We start from the raw sequence: 14,484 nt of genomic DNA on the forward strand, positions 1-14,484 counted from the left end.
TGTAAACCAAAGTATTAGTAATGAGTATCTCTCCTTCACACTAAGTTAGAATTGCATAACAGATTTTACTTGTCAAAGGCTATTGTAACTCACACTGGAGGAGAAAAAATAATAAGGTTATGGAGGAGTCTGGTGAAATGTTTTCAGGGATAAAAGCTGTTAACAGAGTGCACGAAACAAGTGATTCATTATTATATCTATAAATTCATTTTAAAGTTAATAGACATTAACTGAACGGGGAGCATTAAAATGGTTATCCAGTTAAACAAGCCCTATCTCAGGGATAAGTTGTATTCACCGTATTAGGATTTCACCTCTAACTTAATCAGTCCAAAGCCCAGGCTTTGACTTTGCCTATGAAACCTTAAGCTGTGTAGCCTTTTTCACTGGCCACTTAACTTTTATGATGTTATTAGGTGACTCGCCTGTTTAACAACTAAAATAAATAAATAAATAAAATTGTACAGTGCGTCACATTTTCTGTTGTACAGGTGAGATTACTTCGACTGCTTAATGGTATAAATTAACTAGAACATGTGAGCATACATTTCTTGGAAAACTAGCATTTGGTTAATGCCTGCTAAAATGTTTAAAGAAAAGCCACACACAATATAAGAACAACACATGACAGAGTCACTGATTTATTCACAGAAAGTCAGTTTAGCATTTCTGTTCACAATGATATGCCAGAACTGAACACTACCAGTGTTTAAATTCTCTAAAATACATGACAAGCTACTACAAAATAGATTAAAAACAAGCATTAATTATATTTACCTTTCATTGAGACACAGATATTTATTTGCTTCAAGTCTGAACTACCATAATAGCAATCTCTAATAAACCTTCTACGTCACCACCTCTGGGTCTAGCAGGACTCATTCCTAAACACAAAATAAAAATCTTATTAAACGATTTACAAACAACTGAATGCGTGCATAATGCACTAACATCTTTGGCCTTAAAAGAACATGTACGTGATTTTCATGCATTCTGGGAGCTTCCATTTAGTTTTCCCACCATAAAAACATTGATAGAAAGAACAGACAGCACTGTAAATTATAAAATCTGTGCAATAATCATATCTGCCATGAATGCAAATAGTGTTTCCATTTTTTTTCTGGCAGAATAATTATTGTCTCAAAATATATATTTACAGATTTTGCAGAACCCACAATTACATATGTCATTACACTTGTTTGCATTAAGTAGTTTATTACTAACACTGGAATCTGAATGATTTTTCAAGTTAAACACTCTTTTACTAATAAATAAAGGTTGCCCCCCCCCGACTTTTTCATGAAATCTGGGTATACCAAAATAACTTTTCAGTTATTTCTTAAACTATTTTTATCACTGCCAATAACACTATGTAATTGGAAAAGCAAGGGTGAACCTATCCATTTTTTCCCAATTTTGAAATTCTCTCGGACCTTTTTTTTTATTACTTATACTCCCACTTTAAATAGGACACCATTTATTTACTCCTTCTTTCTTTACTCAAATGTGCTATTATAACCCCTCCCCCCCAGATTCTGCAAGCCTTGCATGGCATGTAGGATTAGTGCAATATGTCTGCCATGCGATCCAGGAATAGCCCTGTACGGACTCAGTCCCTGTATGAAAATTACCCCATTTCCAGGAGTAATCCATGCAAATGAGGTGAATTTGCAATCCAGGATGCTGGAATCCAGCCGTGCAGGACTAGTATAATCTGCAGAAATGTACTCCAATAGTAACCGAGCACATTTCTACAAATTCCAAAATGCAGCCGTGACAGCTCCAAATAAATGGTGCATATCATTCAGGAAGCATGCCGATGGCCAAGTATAAGGCCATTGGCATTGAAAACAGTTAAAAAAATAAAAAAATCAACTTTTATTTTTTTTAGACGATCTCAGCTGTTTAAGCGTAGGGCAGCGGTCTGCAAATGGGATCAGGGGGAAAATAAGAAAATAAACCTAAAATAAGCATTCTAACTAAAATCACTATCCTGCTGTTATAGTCAATGGTAGGCAGAAGACAACATGGCCACTGAGTAGTGGTTGCTAAGGGGGGAGGCTCAGTGTGAGACATGTAACTATGCATTAGCAGGCAATCCTATGAAAATGAGGGGAATGATAGTGAATCCTAGATTTCCCCAGCATGCTAGTCAGCCCCCAACAGTGTAAGAGCAGGAATAGCTTGATGCAAGCCTAGGAGTTAGCTGACATCATAGGGGAGGTGTGAGACACTGTAAGCAGATTTGAGCCCTGTGGCTCAGGTTTGATCCTAGCTTAGCACAACTAGGCAAGGGGGTGTGTCTGAGTCTGCCTAGCACTCTTTACATTGCCTAAGCGGGTTGCGTGCCATGCACCAGGTTTTAAAGTGAAAAAAAAGGTAAACCAGGAAATAGCAGCTCTGTGCACATTTGAGCCCTGTATTTGCGTGGCGCACCCCTGGGCTTAAACAGAAAGGCAATGGGAAGGGAAAACAGTAGTAGGAAGTTAATCAAGGAGAACTAGCATAGCTGGCAGGTGAAATGTATCAGAATCAGCCAATTACACAGGCAGCCCAGAACACTACTATAAACTATGCAAACATCTTCCACTCTTGTTTTCCCATACTCTACACCTCCGATGTATACAAGCGCGGAAGTTTTAACAGAAAAAACAACAAAATGATAGGGGCTGCAATAGCTATCATGCAACAACTTGGCTGAGGGTGGTGAGGATGTGAATGCTGCTGACCAACCAACAGTGAGGAGACGGAGAAGAGTGTACAGACCCAGGGTAACCTACCAGGGGCTACATGAGCTGGAGATAGTGGAGCGCTATAGGGTGGACAGGGACCTCCTACAGCAAACTGTTGAGCTGTGCCGGCCATGCCTGACACACAGAACTAACAGAGGAGAACACATCCCAGTGGATACCAAGGTATGTGTAGGCCTAAGAATACTAGCTACAGGTACTTTCCAAAGGCCAACTGGGAATATAATGGGGATTTCACAGGCATCAGCATCCAGGGTACTTCACCAATTCCTCGATGCCATGTCAGCACATGCCGGTGAACACGTATATTTCCCCAACACCCATGAGGCATTGGCCAGCAATATGCAACTGTTCCACCAAATAGCAGAATACCCTGAGGTAATGGGTGCTATAGACTGCATGCACATATGCATCAAAGCACCATCCGGTGAGCAGGGTAGGGTCTACACCAACCGCAAGGGCTTCCCCTCCATCAACTGCCAGGTCATGGGCGATGCCCAGGGCATAATAATGAATGTGTGTACTGGCTGCCCTGGAAGCTAACATGATTCCTACATCTGGCATCTGATGCAGCTGTACCAGAGGTTTGCCAATGGGGACATCCCTGACGGTCACCTAGTGGGGGATGCTTGATACGCACTGGAGGCGTGGTTAGTGACACCCATCATAAATGCACACTCACCCAAACAAAAACTCCATAATGAGACACATGCACAGGCCAGAATTATAATAGAGCATTTGTTTGGGATGCTCAAGTCATGGTTCCAGTGCCTGGACACATCTGGTGGAGCCTTGCAGTACTCTCCAGCTACATGTACCCAAATTGTCATCATATGTGCCATGCTACACAATATGATCCTGTGGAAACAGCTGCAGCAAGAACAGCATGGGGCAGGGTCACACAGTCTCCCACCATTGCCAAGGCCTGCACAGGCACAGAGTGACTTGGAGAAGGAACAACCTGAGCCTGCCCAGTAGGCAGAAGGAGGCGTGACGAGTATGCCCTGGCCTTGGCAAAGAGGCAATGCATAGCACATACATACACTGACAAAGGAGGGACCCAGGGAATAACACCTCTCTCTGACTCTCACATACAGTAAAAGGGATGCCAAACATGACACTACCTGTGCTCAACCATGTGTAGGGAGTATACTATGTGCATCCAACATAGGCAGCCCTGCAGCACCACCCTCAATACTGGGAAACCCACAAGATAAGTGCCTCACACATGCCAGTCAGGGGGGTGGTTCACATACCCAACAACAGTCACAGCCAGCAGGACAGGTGTAGACAAACACAAACAAAGGCTGTGCTATGGCCTCTGAATGATGTCTATGGGTAACCTCCCCCCCAGACCTACACAGACAGACTACAGCAGGTCAGACAGTGGGATGTTAGTTCTGAAGGGTAGAAAGTCAGAAACTAATATGTAGGTCAATCAAAGCTAAGGCCTGTAGTACACTGATTTGCCTCTAGTCAGCATGATAGGTTAGAATACAGAATGAAATGGAGTACCTGACATACCAGTACAGTCATAGCAAATGTGTACAAGTGTCAGGTGTGCCCCTCATCCTAAATAGAAATGTAATAACAGTCAGGTGTGCCCCCCCAATCCTGTGTAGAAATGTAGTAGCAGTCTGGTGTGCCCCCCCCAATCCTGTGTAGAAATGTAGAAACAGTCAGGTGTGCCCCCCCAATCCTGTGAAGAAATGTAGAAATAGCCAGGTATGCCCCCCCAATCCTGTGTAGAAACGTAGAAACAGTCAGGTGTGCCCCCCAATCCGGTGTAGAAATATAGAAACAGTCAGGTGTGCCCCCCCCCATCATGTGCAGAAGTGTAGAAATAGTCAGGTGTGCCCCTCCAAATCCTCTGTAGGAATGTAGAAACAGTCAGATGTGCTCCCCCCATCCCTACATATTTATGTAGTAATGGTCTGGTGTGCTCCCCCCAATCCAATGTGCACACGTTGTAACAGTCAGGTGGACCCCCCCACAACCCTATGTAGAAATGTAGGAAAATGTATGTGTAGGTATAATACCAGTGGAGCACAGACACACAGAGGTGGCCAATGTAGCAGGATAGGTTGTAGCATCTGCACAATATGCAGGTATGTGTGTGTTAGGTTGGTGTGTGTTTCATATTGTGTGAGAGAGGTCAGTATGTATGCATGTTGAGGTAAGACCTGGTGGCCATTGCCCACTACTGCTGATGACAGGGACAAGTCTTCACAACTGCCATGCCAAACACAATACCCACCAGTATAACACAAGCTAGCAGCAAGCCATTGAAAATGTATGGTGGTAATATGTGTCACCATCTGAAAGATTGACATGGCATGGCTGTTGGGCTAGATATACAAGGAGTACACAGGGGAAAGTACCCCAGACATACAGTATATATTGTGTCACTGTAAAATGGACACCCCCTTGGAATAGCACATACAGGTATACATCACATTATCTGGTCCTATAGTAGGGGATACCAGTGATGTCTGCCCAAACACTCACAGATCACAAAGGAGGTAGGACTGCTGTATTGGGAAACAGCTGATGTACCTGCACATGCAAGCATAACTGGAATGCCCAATGCATATCTGCGTGTCAGATGCAAGTAGTGTCCATAGCACACATGCACCCAGGTCACGCAAACACCACCGACAGGTACCTCTCTGGTTGTACCATGCTGTGGGGAATGGGTACAATATGACCCTACCTGTATATGGCAATAGAGAAAAAATGCAGCATGCAGTGTAGGTGTCCCATGCAGGTGTGTCGCCAGCTGTAGGTAGCAGCCCGCCAGCATCCATACCATCTGATCAAGACTGATAGAAGGTATTGGCATGAACATCTAGCACACCTACCGTGTCACTCCAGGGGAATATACTATATGGTGGTCTGAGACTGTAGGACTGACAGAATGCAACGGCCTGCCACATCTGGCCTGCATCAACAGTTAATGGCCCACAGGCCTCTGCCAAGGGCCTGGGTCTCACATGTACTGCCAATGCATGTTATGTCAAGGACACCCAATTAACAACACAACACACTCCACATAGGCCATATGCAAGGCCATGTGGACAAACCACAGTAACATGTCCTCTATGTCCCACTGCATGAACTGTGGACCAACACCAAAACACAGCCGTGATGGGGTGATAACCACAGGGAAAGTATCAGAGAATGTATGCATAATGTAAGAGGAAAGAATAACGGGAGGGGGGGGTAGAAGCGTGGGCAGCATGGAGTGTGCAAGGTCCAAAACACAGCTGTGTGCACAAACTATCCCTGGTTGTAAACACATAAATGGGTGGCTACATACCTGCCCGTACACCACAATAGGGGTAATGTCCTGACTCATGGCCCCTGCCTCTGGGTAACCTGTGTGAATCTGTACAGCTGTGAGGTATTTCCATAGCCATATAAGGTCATACTGTCATGTTGATGGATGTACAAGTATGGGATCCCCTGCCAGCACTCTACCAAGGTGCTGAACTGGATACACAGACCCAGCAGCAAGTGTCTGCAGCTCCCCCTCCAGGATGGAATAACCTACCATGAATATGTAGGCATCTGCCCACAATACCGCACATAGCTACAGTCACCCTTGTCCCCCAAGACATCACTGTGAGCAGGAATGTCCACCTGACAGTACATGAGGACAGAAAACATCACACTGTATAACAGTACACATGTCTGAATATCTCTGCTAACAGCAATACCATGTAGCTGAAGCAGCACATACACAATCACCTACAGTACACACTATCCCCTGCACACTATGTCCCCATATTGCCAAATGATTGACAGATACCCTGCAGAAACAGTTTGCTACCTGTAGGTGTAGAACACAAAGGTCTGCACTGGAGTACAAACTACCTGGAATCAATCCACACATGCAGTACAGAAGGGCATACTGGGCATGCTCACACACTCACATGAAGCCCATGTCTGCAAAGCACAGTGGACCAGACATATCTGGCATTTGCAGATGTTAGTGCAGACACTCCTCAGTATGCACCAGTCATGCTTTGCACACACAGTAGATAGGAATACAGACATATATCCAAGGACAACACACTATAATAAGCCAAAAGTAGACGTACATAGATGTGTGGAAGAGAGTGACTGTGACAAGGAGCCATCCAGGCATGTCCCACCCAGCACACAGCCAAATGGTTACAATCACATGAGGTTCAGATGTCACTCACTGTAGATACTAGCCACCGGTATCTGTCAGCATTACAGACTATGTGGTGCAAGTGCTAGCTGTGCAATATGACTGTACAAGGAAGTAGTCACCTAGCAGCTGTATACACGTACCTGTGGAATATGACCCTGCGTGTGCCTGCATGTGGTGTGTCACCCTCTAGATGAATGGGTTATGGCCGATGCACACACACTGCCGTCTCCATAGCCCTACTAAGACAAGCCTGCTGAGGTCATCTACTGTGAAATGCACCTTTGGGGAAGTTGTAGCCCAGTAATCTCAGTGGCGCATCCTATAACTGCGGACTGCTGTAGTGTGATAAAATAGTTAGGTAGGAGTTCTAATCCCAGACTTGACAACTGTGTATGTGTGTGTGTGTGTGTGTGTGTGTGTGTGTGTGTGTGTGTGTGTGTGTGTGTGTGTGTGTGTGTGTGTGTGCATATGTGTGCGTGTGTGCATGTGTGCATGTGTGCGTGTGTGTGTGTGTGTGAGTGTGTGTGTTTGTGTGTGTGTGTGTCCTGCCTGTGTAGAGAGCAATGCTTTTTAGGCTAGTCACACTCCCTACAATTCAAATGCCCTACTTTGGCAAGGCTGCTGATGTCATCCACCTTGAAATACACCTTTGGGAAAGCTGTAGCCCAGTATTCGCTTTGGTGCAAACTATAACTGTGTACTGCTATAGTGTGATAAAATAGGTAGGAGTTCTAATCCCAGACTTGGCAACTGTGTGTGTGTGTGTGTGTGTGTGTGTGTGTGTGTGTGTGTGTGTGTGTGTGTGTGTGTGTGTGTGTGTGTGTGTGTGTGTGTGTGTGTGTGTGTGTGTGCGTGTGTGTGTGTGTGTGTGTGTGTGTGTGTGTGTGTGTATGTTTGTGTGTGTGTGTGTGTGTGTGTGTGTGTGTGTGTGTGTGTGTGTGTGTGTGTGTGTGTGTGAGTCGATGTCTGTGTAGAGAGCAATGCTTTTTAGGCTAGTCACACTCCCTACAATTCAGATGCCCTACTTTGGCAAGGCTGCTGATGTCATCCACCTTGAAATACACCTCTGGGAAAGCTGTACCCCAGTAATCACCATGAAGCATTCTATAACTGCGTACTGCCGTAGTGTGATAAAATAATTAGGTAGGAGTTCTAATCCCAGTCTTAGCAACTGTGTGTGTGTGTGTGTGTGTGTGTGTGTGTGTGTGTGTGTGTGTGTGTGTGTGTGTGTGTGTGTGTGTGTCTGTCTGTCTCTGTCTGTGTAGAGAGCAATGCTCTTATGCTAGTCACACTCCCTAAAATTCAAATGCCCTACTTTGGCAAGGCTGCTGATGTCATCCACCTGGAAATACATCTCTGGGAAAGTTGTAGCCCAGTAATCTCTGTGGCGCATCCTATAACTGCGTACTGCTGTAGTGTGATAAAATACTTAGACAGGAGTTCTAATCCTAGAAATGGCAACTGTGTGTGTGTGTGTGTGTGTGTGTGTCTGTCTGTCTATGTCTGTGTAGAGAGCAATGCATTTTAGGCTAGTCACACTTACTACACTTCAAATGCCCTACTTTGGCAATCCTGCTGATATCATTCACTGTGAAATACACCTTTGGGGAAGGAGTGCTCCAGTTATCCCCGTGGTGAGTCCTATAACTGCTTCATGTTGTAGTGTGATATAGAACTCTGGTAGGGGTTCTATCCCTACACATGGCAGTAGTGGATGTTTTATGTGTGTTTCGATGTCTGTGTAGGGAGAATATATTTTAGGCTAGTCACACTCACTACACTTCAAATGCCTTACTTTGGCAATCCTGCTGATGTCATTCACTGTGAAATACACCTTTGGGGAAGGAGTACTCCAGTTATCCCCGTGGTGAGTCCTATAACTGCTTCATGCTGTAGTGTGATATAGAACTCTGGTAGGGGTTCTATCCCCACACATGGTAGTAGTGGATGTTTTGTGTGTGTTTCGATGTCTGTGTAGGGAGAATGCATTTTAGGCTAGTCACACTCACTACACTTCAAATGCCTTACTTTAGCAATCCTGCTGATGTCATTCACTGTGAAATACACCTTTGGGGAAGGAGTACTCCAGAAAATAATCTCCATGGTGTGTCCTATAACTATGTAGTGTTATAGTGTAATAAACTAGTTAGGTAGGAGTTCTAATCCTAGACATGACAGGTGTGTGTGTGTGTGTGTGTGTGTGTGTGTGTGTGTGTGTGTGTGTGTGTGTGTGTGTGTGTGTGTGTGTGTGTTTGTAATTCATATCCTGTGTGGAGGTGGTTGTGAGTGTGTAACAACTGGGAGTGGGTTTTGCATATTTCTTATATGGTGGCCCTAGTATATATCAGAATGTCCACCATACAGGGATAACAGATGTGAAATAGCTGAGAGGCTGGTGTGCATATCCATATGCCTACATGTGACATCAAGGCCAGTCGAACAAAGTGAGCGACCCTAGTATTACCCAGAAAACACTCTCAAGCTATGTCTCATACACACACACAGACTAGCCTAGGCAACAACCGTTATGTTGGTAGTATCCTGCATATTGCCCACTGATAGTAACCATGGTGTGATTGCAGTGGGCTACAGTGGGCATGGCACCCCGACCATCAATCCAATAGGCACGTACATGCCAGCAGTGCACTTTCCCCATGTACCCCACTAGACACCAGCAACACCTGTTGTGCCTTCAAATGTGACCCACAAAGGTCATACCATGCCTGAAAATATGCCCTGTATGGACAGATGCCACTGACACCAGGGAATACCGGTATCATGCTATCAAAGTAGGTGCTGGATCAAACTGTCATCCATTAACAGTTCCCGCCACATGAGGCCAGGACTGCCACACCTGCTGATAACAATCTGTGTACACAACATGGGCCAGACACCCCAGGTACAGTTCCACATGTCACTGTACATGCATGTGGGAGGTGTGCACATCCCAGACACTGTCCATGTCATGGACTAAGGAACGCATACATGGCAAGCAATGCACAGCATTGGCCACACACAATAGTTACCCAGGGACTGGAAGGTGAATATAATATCCACCTGTGAGGTCAAATCCAGACACTACACCCCTGAGCCACAATGCAGACCAATGTCATGTGGCCTGATGCCAAGGTATACCCATCACCTAGCCTTGTATAGCCATCTGTCACAGTCGACCACTAAAAACACATGAAGCAATGCACCCATGCATGTCAGTACTGGCACCCTGTGTCTGTGTGTGTGTGTTGTATATAGCATATGACCACATTCACACTCACTACAAACCCCATTAGCATACTGAAGCATGCTGTCTGATGTCACACACCTCCACATACCCTTTGCCCATATAAACTCCGTATGACCCCTGTGGTGCATGTAATACCTACACAGTAATGTGTTGTGGCAATCTCACTAAGTGTGGCTGTGTTGACACTGGCACCTGTTCATGTGGACAGGCACATGTAGTACACCTACCGTATAGCTACCATATCCCTGTTGCAGATGTCACTCACCATCACATATATGTTTTGAGGGCTCCTCAACATGTAACCTATGTGGTGCATTCAGTAACTGCATAGACATGTGATAGCACTATATAGTCATCAGGGGTTTGATACCCTGTACTGGTAGGTGTGTGACACAAACATGCTTATGTTTTATTCTCCCACCCCTCCCTGACTTTTCTCTGCCTCTGTCTGCCTCTCTCACTCCCTCTCTGGTGGATGTGGAGACTTACACCTGCTTTGCTTAGCCAGCAGCATGTGTATTTTAAGTATTGCTCATGATCAGCTGATGGCCTCTGCACGAATTGCAGCCCTCCTCTAGCTGATTGCATGTAGAACAGCTGTGATAACATACCCATAGCCAATTGCATGGAAACACACTCCAGTATCTAGGAACATCATGTTGGTGTTGGGCCTTTACATTCACTGTGAGCAGGAACTCAATCCATTGTTTAGCAAACAGCATCTCATGTATGTATATATGTTTATATATATATATATATATATATATATATATATATATATATATATATTTATGTGTGTGTGTGTGTGTGTGTGTATATATTTCTATATTATATCTATCTCTATGTATATATATATATATATATATATATATATATATGTTTTATCTATATAGATATTAATATATATGCACACACACACACACACACACACACACACACACACACACACACACACACTTACATCTACATGTTGGAATACATTCCCTGTACTGTTGAATGACTGGGCTGGATGATATGCTTGTGAAAACATCAGGGTTATGTATATCTGACATGGCTTAGTGGTAAATCACTTTGGCTATGGTGTGCAGGGTCCTGGATTTCGAGCCTTGCAGAGGCTGTTTATTTTGTTGCTGGGCTGAACAAGGGCCATTGGATACGGAGTGATTAAGGCACTTTTGAGCAGTTGTAAACAGGTTTGTGCAGGTTTGCTCGGGTTTGCACTGCTAACTTCTGGTTACAGTTTCTTATACTCAGTTAGCTTCTAGATTGCTTAACCAGTGTAGGCATTGCTTACCCCAACTCAAACAGGCTTAAACCCACTTACTGCTGCTTAAAAGTGCTTACTCCTGCTTACCCCCATGCTAATTTCTTTAAAAGAAAAGATAAAAGGGTTGATAGGAAAGTGGTGAAAAAGGGGCACAAAGATGGAAAGACAGTAGGGAAAATAGCTAGGGATGTGCAGGAAGGGTGTGGTGAAGGTCCATAGCTGCCCATTTGTTCTACAGCAACAGCTGTGCATATACACTAAATTTGGAGGTAGATTTGGACACTCAAACCCCTGGGAGATGGGTGAGGACAACTATAATAAGTTGTGATGCCAATTAGACCTGATTACATGTGTCCAGTGGACACGTGTGCAAAATGGACAGCTATGTACGAGGCGAGATTTTCTTATGAGAACAGATTGCCCTCGTTTTTATTTTTTTTCAGGTGAGAGTGGGATGTTGGGAAGGGATAGTAGCTATATTTGGGGAAATAGGTTGGGTAGGTTAACAGGCAAGACAAACAAGACACATAAAGAGGCGGTATGTGACATGTGGGGAGTAAACACCTTGATGAGGAGGGGTGTTGGGAAATCGGAAGCCCATGATCCCACTAGTGGAAACAGTGTGACTGAGGTCCCCACCCATGGGCATTCACCACTGCACCTTCACAGCCCCAAAGTTGGCTGTGCTGGGGGCTGAGTCGCAGAGCCAGGCTGACCCTCAAGTCATGACACTCGGCCCTTGAGATGGCATAGCAGATCACCAAACTGATGGTTGAGCTTGCTACTCACCACGGCCCGGATCTGGTGATGGGTGACAGGTTCCTGCCCACTCCCAGTCCCAGGGGGGGTGAGCCCCATCCCCTGAGGCGGTTCCCCCTGAAGATGGTGAAGGTGGTGCAGGACCAATGGACAGAGAGGTCCTGGGTTGGGTCCCAGACATGCTGGTGCCCGGTGCCATGGCAGCTGAGATGGGACAGGTGGATCTGCTGGGACCGGCCTTCCCAAACATGCTATAGTGTTAAGAGTTTATCATCATATGTGGGTTAGTAATAGTCAGCACATTCCAGGGTTAGGTATAACAGCATGCATAGATATTCCCATTAACCCAGACTCCAGATATGGAACAGTTGCATAGCAAGCAGAACACATGCATATATGGGACCACAGTGGTAATAAGAACAGCATGCAGGTACATTGATGGCACCATGCCACCAATGTTGGAATAAGTCAATATAGCACATGCATGGGAATAATTAAAATATTTATCAAACAATAAGACTTTATCAGAACATTGGAGTCATTACATACCGGTTGGGGTGGGTATGTTGTGTATTGTTGGAGATATGGTGAGGGGGAGAGAAAGATGTCAAATAACAACTAGTATATTCCTGTAGTCCACATTACTTTCCTAGTCAGTGCTGTTATCTCTGCCTTACAGGTCTTACTACACAACCCTATAACCTTAGTTTAGACAGTGATATGGCTGTCATCATTGTTATACATGAACTGTTTTTACCTGAAATATACACCTCTTACCTGGTATACCTGTGGAGGGAATGTTTGTTAACACTAACTGTTTCTACACATACTCCCATATTCCAGGTTGATGCTGTGCTCATAGCTATCCAGCTCTTTCTGCACAGACTCTGGCCATGTGTTGACCACATGCAGGTGTACCAGGACATATCTAGAATATTGCCCTCTTCAACTTTAGTGACTTGACACACACATATACATGCTTTCCTACACAGTTATATTATGTAGCACAGTGTGAGTGACAGTGATCAGTGATACTTTATTATTCAGAGAAACTGCAACACTCACAATTCCCTACAATACCAGAGTAAACAGTACCAGTACAGGGTATAATGGTTTTTATTTCTCAGCGCAGTGTTTGTATCTGACGTACCTGTAGGAGCAATGTTTGTTAGCACTACCTGCATGTTGCTACACAAAGTTCCAGATTACACATTAGTATTATGCACATACATCTCACTCTGTTACTGTACACACTCTGGTCACAGCTTGACAACATGGGAGTGTGGATAGGACATACTTGGCTTATTACTCGGGTGCATATCACATAGCTGAATTCCCAAAACATCGAACACCATAAGCTCAAACTTGGAATGTCGAAATGTGATATAATTGAAAGCTCAGAACAGTGAATGTTTTCCCAGGGAAAAAAATTTGCTGTTCCAAGAAACACACACACAACACAAGCACACCAAAGAAAGTAATCCACACATATACACCTAAAATCCTACTTCTAACCTTACACTAAACCATACATACACTACTATCTATCCACTTACCTTAAACCAAACCCTAACTCTAAGGTCTGTAACTATTGCACACTCACCTTACCCGCTCCCTAACTCTAAGGTCCCTAACTATCGCACACTCACCTTACCCGCTCCCTAACCCTAAGGTCCCTAACTATTGCACACTCACCTTATCCGCTCCCTAACCCTAAGGCCCCTAACTATCACACACTCACCTTACCTGCTCCCTAACCCTAAGGTCCCTAAATATCCCATTCCCACACTCACCCTAACCTGGTCCGTTTGCACACTTACCTTAACCCAGTCCGTAATCTTCACACCACAGTGGAGAAAATACTGAAGTGGCAGAAACAGCCCACCGAATTCTTTCCCTAGGAAAGAATTCGATGTTCTGCAGCTTCGCTGTTTTCAGCGTTCGCTGTTTTGGGTTCGATATTATAATATTCGATGTTTTACTACTTCAGTGTTATAATATAAACCCTATTACTCTCCTAACAGTTTCGGGAGTTGCTACAGTGATAGGTTTGTTCTCATATATGTTTGACAATCACTTGTATTCCCTGTTTGTTGGCTAAACATTTGAGATCATCCCACAGACTTACCAGGGAGACAGGGGGACAGGCAGCAGATATGGGCCCATATACTGGACATTCTGGTCTTTTCTGTACAGTTGTGGGGTATGATTCTGTATGCAGCCTACTTTCACTCCCAGGATTCAGACCATGGCTGTGTCTGCTACAACTTACACACTGTCCATC

The sequence above is a fragment of the Protopterus annectens genome, chromosome 7.part0 (genome assembly GCF_019279795.1).
Source record: "Protopterus annectens isolate FY-2018-M chromosome 7.part0, PAN1.0, whole genome shotgun sequence".
Lineage (NCBI taxonomy): Eukaryota > Metazoa > Chordata > Ceratodontiformes > Protopteridae > Protopterus > Protopterus annectens.